This window comes from Sus scrofa, chromosome 1 (genome assembly GCF_054392235.1).
Source record: "Sus scrofa isolate SSC_HxYL_T2T_F1_AM1 chromosome 1, Sscrofa_HxYL_maternal_Yorkshire_Landrace_v2.0, whole genome shotgun sequence".
Classification (NCBI taxonomy): domain Eukaryota; kingdom Metazoa; phylum Chordata; class Mammalia; order Artiodactyla; family Suidae; genus Sus; species Sus scrofa.
This window is the reverse complement of record NC_139383.1, coordinates 11,826,462-11,844,365: the sequence shown is the minus strand read 5'-3', so window position 1 is coordinate 11,844,365 and position 17,904 is coordinate 11,826,462. Positions and strand designations below refer to the sequence as shown.

General features: G+C 44.8%; 1 protein-coding gene across 13 annotated transcripts in view; it reads left to right on the top strand.

Moving 5' to 3' along the window:
• TIAM2 (TIAM Rac1 associated GEF 2) overlaps window positions 1-17,904 on the top strand; it is a 239,401-nt gene that overhangs the window by 73,239 nt on the left and 148,258 nt on the right. For 9 of the 13 annotated variants that reach the window (XM_085023201.1, XM_021071937.2, XM_085023170.1 and 6 more), the window contains one exon: window positions 14,745-14,822. The exons of the other annotated variants lie outside the window; for them this stretch is intronic. The gene's annotated coding sequence lies outside the window, so the exon portion shown is untranslated. The remainder of the gene's footprint in view (window positions 1-14,744; window positions 14,823-17,904) is intronic. 13 annotated transcript variants of the gene reach the window in all.

Here is a 17,904-nt window from a genome sequence, read left to right as displayed (position 1 = left end):
TATCCTGGCGTGGGTACCCAGAGTCAGTTATCTGGGTGCAGGATGGAGTTGGAGTAATAGATGACTTTGGTTTCAGTCATCCTGATTTTTGACCACATGCAGAAGGTCCATAACTGGGTCTGGAGTGGACAAGAGCCATTTCCTCCATTTCAGGAGGAGCCTCGGTGCCAATAACAAGAGTGAAAGCATCGAAGGGACCAGAAGGAGAACATCCAAGTGATGAGACGAGGACCAAGCCTGGGGCCGAGGAGCATCCAAGGAGGTGGAGGAGCTCAAGAAGGAGACAGGGAATTGAGAGGGGTTGGGAGTCAAGGAATCCAATGGAAGATAGAGGTTCAAGAAGTTGAGTGTGTTGGAGTTCCCACTGTAGTCAGTGGGTTAAGGGTTTGACATGATATCCTTGAGGATATGGGTTCAATCCCTGGCCTTGCTTAGTGAGTTAAGTGTCCAGCATTGCTGCAAGCTGAGGCATAGGTCACAGGTGTGGCTTGGATCCTGTGTGGCTGTGGCCGTGGCCGGAAGCTGCAGCTCCTATTCAACCCCTAGCTCGGGAACTGCCATATGCGACAGGTGCAGCCCTAAAAAAAAAAAAAAAAAAGTTGAGTGTAAAGTAATTCTTTAGATTTAGTGATAAATGAAAATGTTTTCCGAGGGGAAACTAGTCTATAGTTCGCAGATTTAAAATCTGTTATTTCCTATCAGGATCCATATCTTTTAGGAGTTCTCGTCGTGGCTCAGTGGTTAACGAATCCGACTAGGAACCATGAGGTTGCGGGTTCGATCCCTGGCCTTAATCAGTGGGTTAAGGTTCCGGCATTGCCGTGAGCTGTGGTGTAGGTCACAGACATGGCTCGGATCCCATGTTGCTGTGGCTCTGGTGTAGGCTGGTGGCTACAGCTCTGATTTGACCCCTAGCCTGGGATCCTCCATATGCCATGCGTGCGGCCCAAGAAATGGCAAAAAGACAAAAAAAAAAATCTATATCTTTTAGATATCATTCATAATTGATATGCCTAAAATCTGTTGTTACAATTTAGACACGAAAGGACTTTAGAAAGACCCTGTATTAGATTGTATTATTATCCATTTTTTTATTGTACGTGGTACTTTTCCTGTTTCAGATTGACTACGTATTTTTATAGAAGGGCTTGAGACTGTAGCCAAGTCCCACTTTATGTAACTGGTTTTATCCAAATCCCCCTTCGGTTTGATTTCCTCTGATTATAAGCCCTGCCTCTGTGGGGACTCCGTGCACTTCCCCTGAATTCGAGGAGCAAGAGGGCGAGGCTCAAGGTCACACCCACTGTAGCAGCTGCGCAAGAATTAGAATTGAGGGGTCCCTGGTCCCTGCTCAGCCGTGAACTACCCCACCTCCCCATGATTAAAAGTCTGTCATAATTTCCACCTCAAATGTAATATTTTCCTCCCTGCAGTAACACTCTTAGGAGGATTCGGAATTTTCCCAGCCAGCACTCATTAGCATCTTTCACCCCCAGACATGAAAGATTGGCAGACATCAGAAATCCCCGACAAAAAGAAAAAAAAAAAAAAAAAAAGGAAAAAGAAAGAAATCCTTGCAAAGCCCCTTTGAGGCTGGAAGGTGGAGAAGGCAGAGTGAAGCTGGATGGAGCAGCTTGTTCGCCAGAGCAGCTTGTTAGTGGGACTACCCTGGAACCAACGTACTGATTTTACCACTGGAAAGCAGACGCCCTGCAGGGCGACCTGTGTTGACAATATCATGATTCCAGATCCTACATAAATCCTATTTATTCACACCTGATCCACAGCGGATACTATTGATCTAATAAGTTGACTGTATGAAGTTTAACATGTTCTTCAAATGACACAATATCCCTTGTAAAAAATATAAATTTTTATTGAAATAATAGTGGATTTACAATGTTGCATTAGTTTCAGGTGTACAGCAAACTGATTAAGTTATGCATACATATATTCTTCTTTATTATTTATTTATTTGTTTGTTTGTCTTTTTAGGGCCGCACCTGCCGCATGTGGAGGTTCCCAGGCTAGGGGTTGAATCAGAGCTACACCTGCCAGCCTACTCCATAGCCACAGCAACCTGGGATCTGAGCTGAGTCTGCGACCTTCATCACAGCTCACGGCAACACTGGATCCATAACCCGCTGAGCAAGGCCAGGGATCGAACCTGCATCCTCATGGATGCTAGTCAGATTTGTTTCCACTGAGCCAGGACAGGAACCCCCATATATTCTTTTTTAGATTTTTTTGGCTGTGGCCACAGCATGTAGGAGTTCCCGGGCCAGGGTTCAAACCCATGCCACAGCAGTGACTGGAGTTACAGCAGTGATAACACCAGATCCTTAACCCATTGAGCCATGAAGAAACTCCCCTTTTCTAGATTCTTATCCATTATAGGTTACTAGAGGATATTGAGTATAGTTCCCTACGCTATATGGTAGGTTCTTGTAGGTATCAATGTACTTTTTCTTGTACATTTATTAAGTTTTTCCTAAGGGACTAGGAGACTATTAGTTCTTACATTGTGATTGGTGTCATTTCTGCCTTGAGAACTGCTATTTGAAATGCTGTTGGAGGAGTGTTTGCTGTGGCACAATGGGTTAAGGATCCAGTGTTGTCTCTGGGGCAGCAGGGGTTCAATTCCTTACCTGACAACAGTGGGTTAAGGAGCTGGCATTGCTGCAGCTGTGGCGTCGGTTGCAGCTGCCACTTGGGTTTGATTCCTGGCCTGGGAACTTCTGTGTGTTGTGGGTGCAGGCAAACAAGGGGGGGAAATAAAAATGTCGTCAGACTCTCAGAATTGTCAGTTTGAGCTGCAGTTGGCCCATCAAGGTTCATCTCATGAGCAGGGCCTTGAGGAGTTGGAGGGTGTGGGTGGCTGGTTAAATGGTGGAGGTGCACTGGGTCTCAGGGCAGCTCCAGACAAGGATGGTAGGGCAGGTGCAGTTCTGGGCAGTGGGCTGTGGGATGGGGGAAGTACGGAGCCAGGACGCGCCACATTGGAGGTGTGATTGCAGCTCCTTCAGATTGCTCTGTGCTCCCACTGTGGGAAGGGAATGCATGTGAGGTAGGAAGGGGAGACTGGGTTGGATTAAATGTTCAAGTTGGATAAAGTTTAAAAAGCCTCTGGCTAATTCATACAGAAGATTTTCAAGAACATACTTAATGCCATAGAATTTTTTTTTTTTTTTTCTTGTTACGGCCACACCTGTGGCATATGGAAGTTCCTGGGTTAGGGGTTGAACGGAGCTGTAGCCGCCAGCCTATGTCACAGCCACAGCAACACTAGATCCAAGCTGCATCTGCGACCTACACCACCGCTCGTGGCAACTCTGGATCCTTAACCCACTGAGAGAGGCCAGAGATCAAACCCGTATCTTCATGGAGACTATGCTGGGTTCTTAACCCACTGAGCCACAATGGGAACTCCTAGAAACATTTTTTAATGAAGTTCTGTTATAGCCAAAAGAGTAAAGCTAAGCTAAATAGAATATTGACTTCTTTGTGTCACTACACGGGGACCAAAAAATAAATAAATCTATCTAGTGGACAACTCTTGGAGAAAAACCTTAACCTTTGTTTTTTTATTTTAGTTTCTTTGAGGGTCATGGATATAATGTGTCTACCTCTTCTTTCCTTGCCTAAGGTCACTTGGGAGTCCCTAGGGTTTTGCATGAAGTGAGAACAAGCCGTAACAAAGGAATTAGTGTAATAAAATGATGGCAAGAAGACAGGTAATAGAGTTAGCGGGCAGGCACCTTAGGCAGGATGGTGACAGTGGACAGGGCTTTAGGTTGGAGCCTGAAGGAGTTACTAATAGAATTGGGCTGGGGTCTGAGGCATGGGGGTAGGGGTGAGGGTGGAGTGCCTTTGGGTGGTTTAAGAGGTAGAAAGGGAATGGAACTTTCATTAGGGGCCGTGGAGTTTGGGCTCAAATTCTATTCCTAGACCGTGTGCCTGTAAATGCACTTCACATTGTGAAAGTCCAGAATTGTGTCAGTCTTCTCTGCCCAACCCCCTAGTTACAGCCAGTTTCCAGTTGAAGCTTTAGTTATCCATCCTCAGGAAAGAACAGGTAATAAAATACCTATGGGAAATAGGTTTTAGCTGATTTTTGTCCTGAAGTAAATTACAAGTAAATGTCTTAAACCCTCAGTCTAAGGAAGTTCTGTGATCACCGTTGTTTAGGGATGTACACATAGTTTAGATCCAGGAACTGTAATTGGATGCTAATCAGAGCTAATTAGATGCTCTGATTTGGTCCCAAGAGAGAAGATGGAGCTCCATTGTGAACGGTTGGCCATAGAAGATCAAAACTGGGAAAACAGCCTAGCAATGCACTCAGCCACATCCACCTACCGAGAATTTGAAATTCCTAACCTTTCCTCCAAATCCTTTTTATTTTGCATCCGCAGAGTTCACATTTAATAAATTTGCCATCATTTATGCTTAATTCTCCACAATTTCCATAGTTTCCATTGGGCCCAAAGGCCTGGAAGCTGTTTATTTCACAAAATCCTAACATGTGCTGAGCCCCTTTCATAGCGGTGGGTAATTTTTTCTGAAGAAGAGCATCCTACAGGCCCAGCCTTGCGCTTGAAAACAGACCTGCAATTACCTGCCGGTTCAGAAGGCTCCCTTCTGCTCAGGACTTAAGGGGAGGGAACTCAGTGCCTGGGTTCATTTACTTACTTTTGATTTTAGAATATTACGGAAACAGTTTCAGAAGACAACTATCAAAATGGAAACCCAGTAATTTCCAAGTCGAATCCGTGCTGGCTTCTCAGTTGACGTTTTCCTTTTTAACTTTTAATTTACCAACCTACTCCGGTCCTAGAGAAATATTTTTTAAAAATCATTTTACAGTATTTGTTAGTAACGGACATTGAGGCCTGGCCTTGGTATTACTGAGTCATCTTGCTAGCCTTGCAAGCTTGTTAACAGTAGTTCAAAGGTTAGCTTTTAAATCTTTTTTCCTAATTTTTTTTTATTACTCAAATGAATTTATCACATCTGTAGTTGTACAATGATCATCACAACCCAATTACACAGGATTTCCATCCCACAACCCAAGCACAACCCCCCACCCCCCAAACTGTCTCCTCCGGAGACCATAAGTTTTTCACTGTCTGTGAGTCAGCATCTGTTCTGCAAAGAAGTTCTGTCTGTCCTTTTTTCAGATTCCACATGTCAGTGAAAGCATTTGATGTTGGTGTCTCATTGTATGGCTGACTTCACTTAGCATGATAATTTCTAGGTCCATCCATGTTGCTAAAAATGATGGTATTTCATTCCTTTTGATGGCTGAGTAATATTCCATTGTGTATATGTACCACATCTTGATCCAGTCCTCTGTCGATGGACATTTAGGTTGTTTCCATGTCTTGGCTATTACAAATGGTGCTGCAGTAAACATTGGAGTACATGCATCTCTGCAAGTTGTGGTTTTTTTTCTGGATGGATGCCCAGAAGTGGGAATGCTGGATCAAATGGTAGTTCTATTTTTAGTTTTCTGAGGAATCTCCATACTGTTTTCCACAGTGGTTGCACCAATTTACAATCCCACCAGCAGTGTGCTAGTGTTCCTTTTTCTCCACACCCTCTCCAGCATTTATTGTTTATAGACTTTTTGATGATGGCCATTCTGGCTGGTGTAAGGGGGCACCTCATAGTGGTTTTGATTTGTGTTTCTCTAATAATGAGTGATGTTGAACATCTTTTCATGTGTTTTTTTGCCATCCATATGTCTTCTTTGGAGAACTGTCTGTTTAGATCTTCTGCGTAATTTTTTTCTTTTTTTTTTAATGGCCGCATTCGCAGCATATGGAAGTTCCTAGGCTGGGGATTGAACCCGCATCTCTGCAGCGAACCCAGGTGCTGCAGTCATATCCTTAACCCATTGTGCTACAGCAGGAACTGCTAATTCAAAGTTTTTATTTGTGCTGCTCCCTTGGGAAGAAAGCTTGTATTTCTTTCTGCATCACAGAACCTGGGACAAGAAGAGAGAACTAGTATCTATTATTTAACATTTATTAACTCGGATGAAGCCCCGTGCTAGGTAATTTAAGGAGATTTTCGCTTTTGCTTTCTTTGTGGTCCCGGGAGTCAGGTTTAGAGAGGTGGATAAAAGACCCAAAGCTGGGCATCATTGAGGGGTTTGCGCCTAACCCTGCACCTGGTGCCCCAGCCTTCTTAGCAAAGAGCTCTCTTCTGTTGTGCAAACACACGTTAGGATCTCCCAGTTAATTGGCATCAGTCAATAGTTGGTCTGTATTGATGGATGGTGCCAAGCTGGTGCCAGCGGGAGGGCTCACAGACTGCTGGCTTGGGACTTCTGCTCTTATGACCGGCTTCCAATGACTACTCCTCACGTGGCCTCCTGGACCCGGGGGGCCTCCATCCTGACCTGCTTCTCTCTGGGGTTCACTCCACGCTGTGCTTCGTTGCACTTGATGCTTTTTTCTGGGTCTTGCTCGAGTCTCGGACCTCCTGGTCTCTCTGTCCTTCACCTGTGCCGTCCTCCTTATGAGAAGGCAGGGCCTGCCTGGTTCCTCGCTCAAGTTGGACAGGCCAGGTCTGCAAGCAAGGCTGCCCTGCTCTGCTCAGCCCCACGTCATGTCCTCTTGCCTGAGCCGCTCTCCAGCAGTAGCCGCTGATGCTCTGGTGGGTGTCTGCCCGGGGCTGTCTTCTTGATCCCAGCCTGCTCTCAGCTGTGGATGTAAGGTCTGCCTTTATCTCTTTGGAAATAGATGCTCTGTAGCCGCCAAAAAAAATTTTTTTTATAAGTTCTATGATCTGTTTTGCCATAGAGGTGGTTTTTTTCTTTTCTTTTTTTTTTTCTGCTGTGGTTTGGATGTATTTTGTTTTTTTCTCCTTTTAGGCTGGATTCAAACTATACTTTCCTCTAGTTTGGCTTGATGATTTTAGTGGTATTGCTGCTGAGAATGCCTGTTCTGGAAAGATTAAATGGACTTTGTTTTGCTTTTTGGTAGTTGCTCTTTTTCTTTTCTCTTTTGGGCTGTGCCTGCGGCATACGGAAACTCCCAGGTCAGGGTTCAAACCCACCGCACAGCAGTGACAACACAGGATCCTTAACCACTGAGCCACCAGGGAACTCCATTGTTTCTTTTCTTTTTTCAAAACCAAGGGAAGTTTCTGGCATTCTTCACAGCATCGTCTTGCTCCCATCCCAGATGGCAAGTTTATCTTGCCTCTTCATGTGATGAATAATGTCTTTACTGTCTTGTCTCCCCTGCTCACTCGAGGCCCTTTGATAAGTGGTGCCGGGTCTGATTCACCCGTGATTCACTCTCGGTGCCCAGCTTTGCACTTGGTTGTTAGCTGGGACTTAAATGTGACTACGTGTGACGTGAGCTGTTTGTCAGCTGTAGTCAGCACAGCCTGAGTCTCAGAGGTACACAGTGTGAAACCATAGGGATCCTGGTGTTTGCTTTGTTCAGAGAGTTCCTGATGTTGCTTTACTTCTTGGGTCATTTTGATTTTCCCTTACAGTAATGGAACGAAACCACAGCTGTTTCACCCCCAGGCACTCTCCCATGTGCTCCTTTCTGCAAAATTCAATGATGAATCACCAACGAAAGCAGCCTCCTGTCAGGTGTTTCTCTCATCCTTGGAAAGGCTTCCTCATCTCTAGTGCGGCTCTTGGGTTGGTATTTGTTAGCGTCTTTCAGAACCTCATCTGCAGTTTCCCTGCAAGTGACACAGAATCACAGGGGCCTTCTCTGTGAGCTGGTGCCTCTTTATTTCAAGTTTACTGTTTGTCGGGGGGGGGGCATTAAAACGTTTATGAAAAGTGTTTAAAAAAGAATTTGCTATAAAACCTACACATTCTTTATTTTCAAAAGTAAAATACACATTTTTGCTGGGAAGATATGTATAGCCGTAGGTTTTCTTTTTCCCAAACAGGTGACTTTAAACAGATGTTTATGTAAAAGTAACATTTCATCTTCAAGTGTCAAGTTTGACCTTTTTTTGGGAGGGGGGTAGGGGCAACACCTGTGGCATATGGAAGTTCTCAGGCTAGGGGTCCAACTGGAGATGCAGCTGCCGGCGTACACCACCGCCACAGCAATGATGTGGGATCCAAGCCTTGTCTGTGACCTAAACCATAGCTCACGGCAACACTGGATCCTCAACCCACCAAGTGAGTCCAGGGATTGAACCTACATCCTCATGGATACTAGTTGGGTTTGTGACCTCTTGAGCCACAGTGGGAACTCTGAGTTTGGCATCTTTTAGATGAGAGGGACATTACTGTGTTACGTCGAGTGATGCTGTAACATAGCATCTGAGATAATGTTTCATGCCCTCACCTACATCCTCAGCCTTGGGATGAAGCTGTGAGATGCCTCCTGAGCCGTCCTGAGATGAGCCTCACTCGGGATGCGCTGTCTCAGTGAAGCTTGTGACTCTGGGATCATTATTTCCTGCAGGTCCCCAGGCAGGAAGCCAGTCAGAAAAGATTCCCTAATCCATGGAAGCATTAGCTTGTGCTCTCTTTCCAGGAAGGAGATGTGTGGCAGGTTTGAACCATTCAGGAGACTGATCTATTTGGGTCATCATTTTGTGGCAGTCTGTGATACTGGAGCATGCAAGGACAGATCTTCCTATAGTCTACTTAAATTCAGGGGTTCACACCGGCCACTGTGTGCCATTTTCAGATGCTTGTCCTTGTGATGCACAAATGTTTCCTATTTTACGGTCAGTGGATCCTTTTTTTCCCCCCATTTTTTAAAGTTTTATTGACTTACAGTTGATTTACAATGCTGTGATAATTTCTGCTGAATCGCAAAGTGATTCATACACATACCCATTCTCTTTCAGTTTCTTTCCCCATATAGATTATCACAGAATATTGGGTAAAGTTCTCTGTGCTATACAGTAGGTCCCCCGTTGGCCAGTCATTCCATATACTAGAATGTGCACCTGCCAATCCCATACCACCAGTTCTCCCCTCCCCAAACCTGTCCCCTTTGGTAACTATAAGTTTGTTTTCAAAGTCTATGAGTCCGTTTGTTTTGTAAATAAGTTTACTTGGATCCATTTTTTAAAAAGATTGCACATACAAGTGATATCATATGATGTTTATCTTTCACTAACTTTACTTAGTATGATAATCTCTAGATGCATCCATGTTGCTGCAAATGGCATTATTTCATTCTTAACAGCTATGTAGTATTCCTTTGTATATAGGTACCACATCTTCTTTGTTCATTCCTCTGTTGATGGATATTTAGGTTACCTCCATGTCTTGACTATTGTAAATAGCGCTGCTGTGAACATTGGGGTGCATGGTGCTGCTATGAACATTGGGGTACTTGGATCTTTTCCAATTATGGTTTCCTTTGGATAGATGCCCAGGAGAGGGATTGCTGGATCATATGATAGTTCTATTTTTAGCTTTCTGAGGAACCTTCGTATGGTTTTCCATAGTGCTTGCACCAATTTACATTCCCACCAACAGCATAAGAGGGTTCCCTTTTCTCCACACCCTCTCCAGCGTTTTATTGTTGGTGGAGTTTTTGATGATGGCCATTCTGGCTGGTGTGAATGGTACCTTATTTTAGTTTTGATTTGCATTTCTCTAATAATGAGTGATGCTGAACATCTTTTTTTTTGCCATCTGTCTGTCTTTGGAGAAATGTCTATGTAGACCTTAGGTCATTGGATCCTTTCATTTTTTTCCTTCCCTTTCATTCAAGGAGCATTTAAATCCATATTATAGGGTAATGACTATATGAGTTTTGTTTTGTTGCTCATGCCACTTGCTAAAAAATAAAGGTAACACACCATTCAGTTAGTTATTACAAAATATTGGCTATATTCCTCGTGTTGTACGGTACATCCTTGTAGCCTGTCTCACACCCAGTAGTTTGTACCTCCCATCCCCCACCCTGCAGGTGGGCGCTCCAGGTATAATGTGCCAACTTTCGGGTCCTTGGATTTTGTCCCTGGATGCATGAACTTTGTGGGAACCCTCCTCCTTAGAAACACTTGCTTTAAACGGAGGCCAGATGGGTGGACGGGATCGCCAGCCCAGGAAACACAGTGGCGCAAATGGATATACCCTGTCCTTTTTCCAGCTGTTTTTGGGGGTGGGGCGGGGGTGTGTTTCACGTGAGCTGTTTCATAAATGACAAGGGACTCGCTGTGACTTGGATCATTGTAAGCGGTAAGTGCTGCCCTCCGTGGGCATTTTCATTGTAATTAGTCAGCCTTTGTCCGCAGGGCAGATTCTGCACCGTCTCCTGAGGGGCTGGGCCGTCTTTTGTCAAGGGTGGCATCGTGTTCCATGAGCTCTTTGTGAGGGAACAGTGCGTTAGTATCCACGCAAGAACCTGGTGAAGGTGGGCACCAGATGAAGGCATCCAGCCCATCATTAGTGCCACCTTAGGTCCAGCCTTGGAGCAGGGGCACGGAGGGGCTTGTTCCTCACGTCTCTGAAATCTCTGTGGGCCTGAGCAGGCAATAAAGCAGCCACCTGGGAAGAGGGATGCTGGCAGACTCGTCAGGTGCTGCAGACCTGGCTCCCACGAGGGGTTCGTGGAGATGGGAGTTCTCTTTCCACTCCCAGCTCCCTCTGGCTCCTGGAGAACCTCCCCCTAGCTGCACTGTCTGTTGACAGACTCTGGGTTGAGTCTCTGAATTGATAAGCTGCCTAGCTGATAGATAGCAAGGCTAGAGGAAACCCAGAAACTTTTAAGACCTGATTTTGGTCAGGGAGAGGCTGCTTACAAAGGGAATCTAATCTGAAGAAGGCACGAATTTTAGGGAGAATGTTCTCAGCAGGAAATGCGTTCTTTCTACCGAGTTGGGTCTCGGGGAGTGTGTTTTCAGGGCATGGGTAAGTAGTCAGATCTCTTTCTCTGCCTCAGCACTTTCTCTGTGACCGGGTTGGCCTGGCAGTGAAAAGTTTTATAAACGCTGGGCCCTGTGAACTTAGGCCAGGCCTTGACCATAGGCTTCTAGATTGATGAATGTTGCAGTCTTTCTGTAGGTGTGGCTTTTTTTTTTTTTTTTTTTTTGAACTGAGCTGTAGCTGAAGATTCAATTACATGCAGCCTGCGGCTTTTCTTCGCAAAACTCAGGGGAGAAAAACGTAAGATCGATTCATGTTAGATTAGAATGATGTCATGGGGACAAGCAGGCAGTTCAGGGGCTCTGGAAAGGCAGGTTTCCATGCGGGAAGGAGCATGAGTGACCCCTGTTGACAGATGACTCTGTCCACACAGGCTGCCTACGTGCGGAGGGGGAGGTAGGCACACTCTGTGTAGAACGAATATGTAGAATCACAAACGTTTTGTGGCAGATGCGGTTCAGCCAGCACTGCCTCGGGCTGCGAAGACGGTACCCTCGGGGCCCTCTTAGACCTGTCTGCAGTCACAGGAGCTCACAGGGCCCGTCCCGCGCCAGACTCACCTTAAAACAGGGCCCTCGTGGGCGGCTAAATCCAGTCAGCACAGTGCAGAGGATGTCCCACTGCTGGGGACGGGTTTCAGTCTGTCCGACTAGATGACACTGCGTTGGCCACGTGGCCCTGGGCACGTGTACACGGGGTGGAAGAGCACTTTGGAACGGCTAATTGGTCACGGTGGCAAAACCACGGTCACCTGTGCTGGGACCAGAGTGGAAGACGAGACGCTTTAGCTGGATCTTGACGGGTAATTAGGAGTCCTCCAGGGAGGCATTCCCGGCAGGAGACCGTGTATGCGAAGGTATGAAAAATAAAAGACAGCCACACTCAGGAAATGGCAAGGTCTTCAGAACGAACGTGTGGAAGCTTCTGTCACATAGTAAGTGCTTGGAAAAGTTAAAGTGTGGCAAATGTTATATTGTATAGTTTCTTGGTTAGGAAATAACCATTTATCAGGCTGTCAGTAAGACAGGATCATTCTTGGCTTTTTTTTTTTTTTTGTCTTTTCGTCTTTTCTAGGGCCGCTCCCGAGGCATATGGAGGTTCCCAGGGTAGGGGTCTAATCAGAGCTGTAGCCGCGGGCCTACACCATAGCCACAGCAACGTGGGATCTGAGCCACATCTATGACCTACACCACAGCTCACAGCATAACGGAATCCTTAACCCACTGCGCAAGGCCAGGGATTGAACCTGTAACCTCATGGTTCCTAGTCAGATTCGTTAACCACTGCACCACTACAGGAACTCCCTTGGCTTTTAAACAGTGTAGTGTGTTTGGGAGTTCCCATCATGGCTCAGTGGTTAATGAATCCGACTAGCATCCATGAGGACCTGGGTTTGATCCCTGGCCTCGCTCAGTGGGTTAAGGATCTGGCGTTGCCGTGAGCTGTGGTCTAGGTCACAGATGCGGCTTGGATCTGGTGTTGCTGTGGCTGTGGCATAGGCCGGTGGCTACAGTTCCGATTAGACTGGGAACCTCCATATGCTGTGGGTGCGGCCCTAAAAACAAAAAGACAAAAAAGAAAAAAAAACCCAACCAACCAAACAAACAAAAACCCAGTGTATTGTGTTTAGATAGAGTACACTGAAGCTTGTTTAATTTTCCATTCTGTTTAAAAATATTTTCTTATCCATACTGGTTTAATTACAAAGAAAATTTTAAAAATATGTCTATTTACGATTTATAAGGCAAGCATTCTAGACCAAAAATGCCTATTATTTAGGTTTCCAAAACCTTTGAACCACTTATGTCACCTTGGGCAAATCAGTTTACGTCTTATAGCTTTAAATTCTCACTTTTAGAGAGAGGGAGTTGGGCTGGTTTTTAAATGTCCAGCCATAGATTATTCTATGATCTGTCAATGAAAATTGTCATCTCCACTGTGCCTGATTGTATAGGTGTGTTTCTGTAGCATGAATCATCGTGAGAATCACGCCTTGCCCAATAATAGCGACTGTTTACAGTGAAAGTACTTTATCACCACTTTGAGAATTTCACATTTCACCCACTTTATTAGCTCTTTTATGTGCACCATCCTATAATATTTAGAATAACCCTGCAAAGTAGATATCATTTCCATTTTGTAGTTGAAGAAGCCAGAGGCTCAGGCAATTTAAATAAATAGGTGGTAATAGAGAAACTGGGGGCTGAACTCTCATCCTTTGGCTCCAAAGTCTTCATCCATTTTTTTTTTTTTCCTGGTCTTTTTAGACTGCACCTGCATATGGAAGTTCCCAGGCTAGGGGTCGAATTGGAGCTGTAGCCTCTGGTCTACACTACAGCCAAGCCATGCCAGATCAGAGCTGTGTCTTTGACCTACACCGCAGCTCACGGCAATGCTGGATCCCTAACCCACTGAGCGAGGCCAGGGATTGAACCCACATCCTCATGGATACCAGTCAGAATCTTAACCTACTGAGCCACAATGGGAACTGGCAAAGTCTGCATTGTTTATCAAGGGTTGTGAACTTGGAGCCATAGTACACAGTTGTTATCAGAACATAGTATCTTGTGTATGTAGCAGAGGTGAAATAAATTTTTGTATAAAGACAAGTCTCTACTTGAAAATAACACGATATTGTATGTCAGCTGTAGCTCAATAACAATAATAGTGATGACAATGGATCATTGTGATAATAATTATGATAATAATAGGCAAGTCTCATTCTCTGAAAGCAATCTGTTTAACATTTTAAACAGTGAAAGAAAAGGGCGATAACTTTCTGCTCTGTTGACCAGCAGGGCCATGAGTTTTAATGTATCGCTGGGCGGTGTATCAAGCGTAGGAAGAAAGTATTATTCTCCATAACATGGGAGGACCCAGAAGCCACCTGCTTAATGAGTAATGCAGCTCAGATCCTTTGACTCCACTCGCCTGCATTTCGATTCTGCCCCACAATCCATGATAACTGCTCTTGATAACGCTGGTTCATTTAGGTTCTTGGCTGGTCCCTCTGTGCAGGAAATCATTTTTCTAACTTCCAAATAGCATTCATGGAGTTCTTAGTGTAGCCCTGTGGGTTCAGAAACCAATTGCAGCAGCTCGAACTGCTGTGAAGGTGTGGGTTTGATTCCTGGCCTGGCACAGTGGGTTGAAGGATCTGGCACTGCCACAGTTGCAGCTCAGATTCAATCCCTGGCTTGGGAACTTCCATGCCTCGGGTGTGGCCATTAAAAAAACATAGCATTCAGATCTCAGCCTAGTTGCTGTCTCTGAGAGCCATTTTCTAATCTTCCAATTTAAATAGGACACTTGTTACTCCTTAGTTCATCACCCTATATGATGTCATGTCTCTATTGCAGGTTTCGTTCTAGGATGTTTTCCTTAGTTTATGTACCTATTTGTTTGACTGCTTCCTCCCATTTGAATAAAGCTCAGGGGGAGCAGAGACTTGTATTTACTACTCTACCCTCAGCATCTAGAGGGGTGGCTTGATAGCAGTCGGCTTGGGCTTGTTCTGTCTGTTGAACTGTCGGTCCCTCTGTGTCCCTATCCCCCTCCCCCGTTTCTCTCTCCTCCCTCCCTCTCCTCCTCCTCTCCTCCCTCCACCTACCTGTCCGTAAAATGGCTTGGCCATGTAACACTCTAGGATGAAACAGTAAATCTGCTGCTCCAATGAGGATGTGGGAAGACCCTGGTATTTCCTTTGTAGTTAATCGTTTAACCTTTGCGTTGTCTTTTAGATGCTCCCTTTGGGTGTCAAGCCCAAGAAAATGGCAGCATGCCAAGAAACTGAGCTTTAATCTCACAATTCTGATTTTGAGGATTTGATTTTCACCGTCTCTGTGTTTTGGTTTTCTTTTGCCAGGGCTTTGCGCTTGAATGAGCGATCTCGTCTTGTGGATGAATGAATGGTTACGCTAAGAGTGGTCCATACCTCCTCGGGGTAAGTTCTGATTGCTTGCACATCTCAAAGGCAATACTGTCTGTCATTTTATATTTCTTGGGTGTCTCTTCCTCATGTAGCTCTGTTAACTGCTCTTTGTATGTGGGCTTAAGGGGGAAAAGTCAGTATGGATTCCTCAGGTGCTGGTGGCTGAGGTTCCTGCTGTCTGAGTGGCTTACTACAGTTGCACTTGAATTTGATGTGCTGGCCCATCTTCTCCACGTGGAAGAGCATATGCCCCTCTTCTCTGGGAACTTAGGTGAGACACTGAAGCTTGGGAAGTGTTCATTTCCTTTTCTTTAGACGTCACATACTGAGAGGGCATATGTTTGAGCTCCACCTAGGACTTCCTGCTGAGGAACAAGCTAGAGTATGTTATTTCTTGTTGCACTTGTTAAGATCAGGTCAGCGCAGGAGACCTGGACACTAGGAAGCCACTGAGGAAAGGTCAGTTTCCACCTCCGATGTTAAGGCTGGTTCCGACTGGGGCATCTTAGTGTGTTTGTTGTTACAGGGTAAGTGCTATAGCAGGGAAGCTGAGCAGGTCCCAAAGCAGTGTTTGGAATGGTTGCAAGTAATTTCCTGGAAACGTTGCTCCCTCTGCAGTTCATGCCTGTTTTGCTGGAGCACAGACATAGGCAGAGTCTCTCCAGGCTGCAGTCCGTCTCAGCTTTCCTGGGCCGCTCTGCACCCTTTGGATCTCAACTGCAAAGACCATCTCCGACCACTCAATCTGAGGTGGTCACCTAACCACCTGCTGCACTAGCCCTCTCTTTTAGTTTATTTAAAAACATTTTTAAAAATCGAAATATAGTGGATTTACAACATTGTGTTAGTTGCAAGTGTATAGCAAAGTGATTTGATTATATATATATATATACATATATGTATTTTTCCAGTTTCTTTTCCATTGTAGGTTATTATAAGGTATTGAATGTATTTCCCTGTGCTATGCAGTAGGTCTTTGTTGGTTATCTGTTTTATATATATTAAGGTGTAGGTTTTAATCCCAAATTCCTAATTTACCCCTCCTCACTTTCCTCTTTGGTAACCATGAGATTGTTTTCTGTGTCTGCGAGTCTGTTTCTGTTTTGTAAGTTCATTTGCATCATTTTTTTTAGATTCCACAAATAAGTGCTATCACATGGTTGCTATCTTTGGTTTTCTTTACTTAGTGTGATAATCCTTAGGTCCATCCATGTTTCCGCAAATAGCATTGTCTCATTCTTTTTTATGGCTAATAGGCTATTGGATGAATAGAACCACATCTTCTTTATCCATTCCTCTGTCAGTGGACACTTAGGTTGCTTCCACATCTTGGCTATTGTAAAGAGTTGCTGCTTTGAACACGGAGGTGCATGTATCTTTTCGAATTAGAGTCTCCATCTTTCCTTTTTTAAGTTTTTTTATGACAGTTGATTTACAATGTTATGTCAGTTTCTGCCGCACAGCAAAGGGACTCAGTTATACACATACATTATTTTTCTCACATTATCCTCCATCATGCTCCATCACAAGTGACGAGATACGGTTCCCTGTGCCATACAGCAGGATCTCACCCCAAATACAATAGTTTGCATCTACTAACCCTGGATCGAGGCCCAGGGAGTGGGATTGCAGGATCATATGGCATCTCTGTTTTTAGTTTTTAAGGGAACCTCCCTATTGTCCTCCACAGCGGCTGCACCAATTTACATTCCCACGAACTGACATCACCCTATTTTAATTCTCTGCAAAGTGCTTGTCTCTACCTGATAGTTTTCTCCTTTGTGTATTTATTCATTGGCTTCTTGTCTCGCCTCAGTCACTGGAGCAGAATTTCCATGCGCTCAGGACATGTGTCTGTCTGGTGCACCACAGATATTGTTTGGTTAAATATGTAGTCAACAGTTATTGTTTGGTTAAATATGTAGTCAACAGTTAAATGAAACTCACTGTAGAAGTTGTTGGTGTCATGTGGTGAGAAATTTGTTCCCTCTGGAAGAGATTTTGAAGATTCAGTTCGTCTGTTAGTAAGTTCCAAACAGGGAGTTTTCTAGCATTTCTGGGTTTATCTGTAAATGTGGCACACTCCACGACTAGCCATTTTGATGGTCATTAGTCACCTTTATGTTGACTGACCTTTATATCATCGACCTTAGAATATTCAGAAGGGATCCTATTAGCCTTGCAGCCGTGTTTCATTCTCGCTTCCGCAAAGTCCAGAAATCATGACTGAAAGACACCTGTTTCAAACACCTAAAGTTGAGGTTTTGGGAGGAGTTGCACCACCCGAGTTCTTTGAATCGTCTCTGCCATTTCCTGGCTCAGTTTCTTCTTCTGTAAAACAGGAGTAAGAAAAGCATTTTTCGGCCTTCCAGGTGCGGCTCAGTGGGTTAAGAACCCAACATAGTCTCTCTGAGGCTGCGGGTTTGATCCCCGGCCTCAACTCAGTGGGTTACAGATCCTGTGGTGTAGGTCACAGACGCGTCTTGGATCTGGCATTGCCATGGCTGTGATGTAGGCTGGCAGCTGCTGCTCTGGCTCAGCCCCTAGCCTGCTCTGGGGCTGCAGATGTGGCCCTAAAGAGAAAAAAGAAAGAAAAGCATTTTTCTCATAGAATGATTGTGATTAAGTATGTTAATGTATATGTCACATGAATTTCTGTTTTATTTAGCATATGCTTGGGTTTTTATATATGAAATACATTAACTAGGTTTAAAAATAATGTATTTGGGAGTTCCTGTCGTGGCACAGTGGTTAACAAATCCGACTAGGAACCATGAGGTTGCGGGTTCAATCCCTGGCCCTTGCTCAGTGGGTTAGGGATCCGGCGTTGCCATGAGCTGTGGTGTAGGGTTGCAGACGTGGCTCGGATCCTGCGTTGCTGTGACTCTGGCGTAGGCTTGACAGCTACAGCTCCGATTTGACCCCTAGCCTGGGAACCTCCATATGCCGCGGGAGTGGCCCAAGAAATGGCAAAAAGACAAAATAATAATAATGTGTTTGGATCCTGTTTATAAAGTGGTGACACAACTTTGAGATCTGTTTTTGCAGTATGTGAATGAAAACAGCTACCCTCCCGAGCTTGCCAGAAAGAATA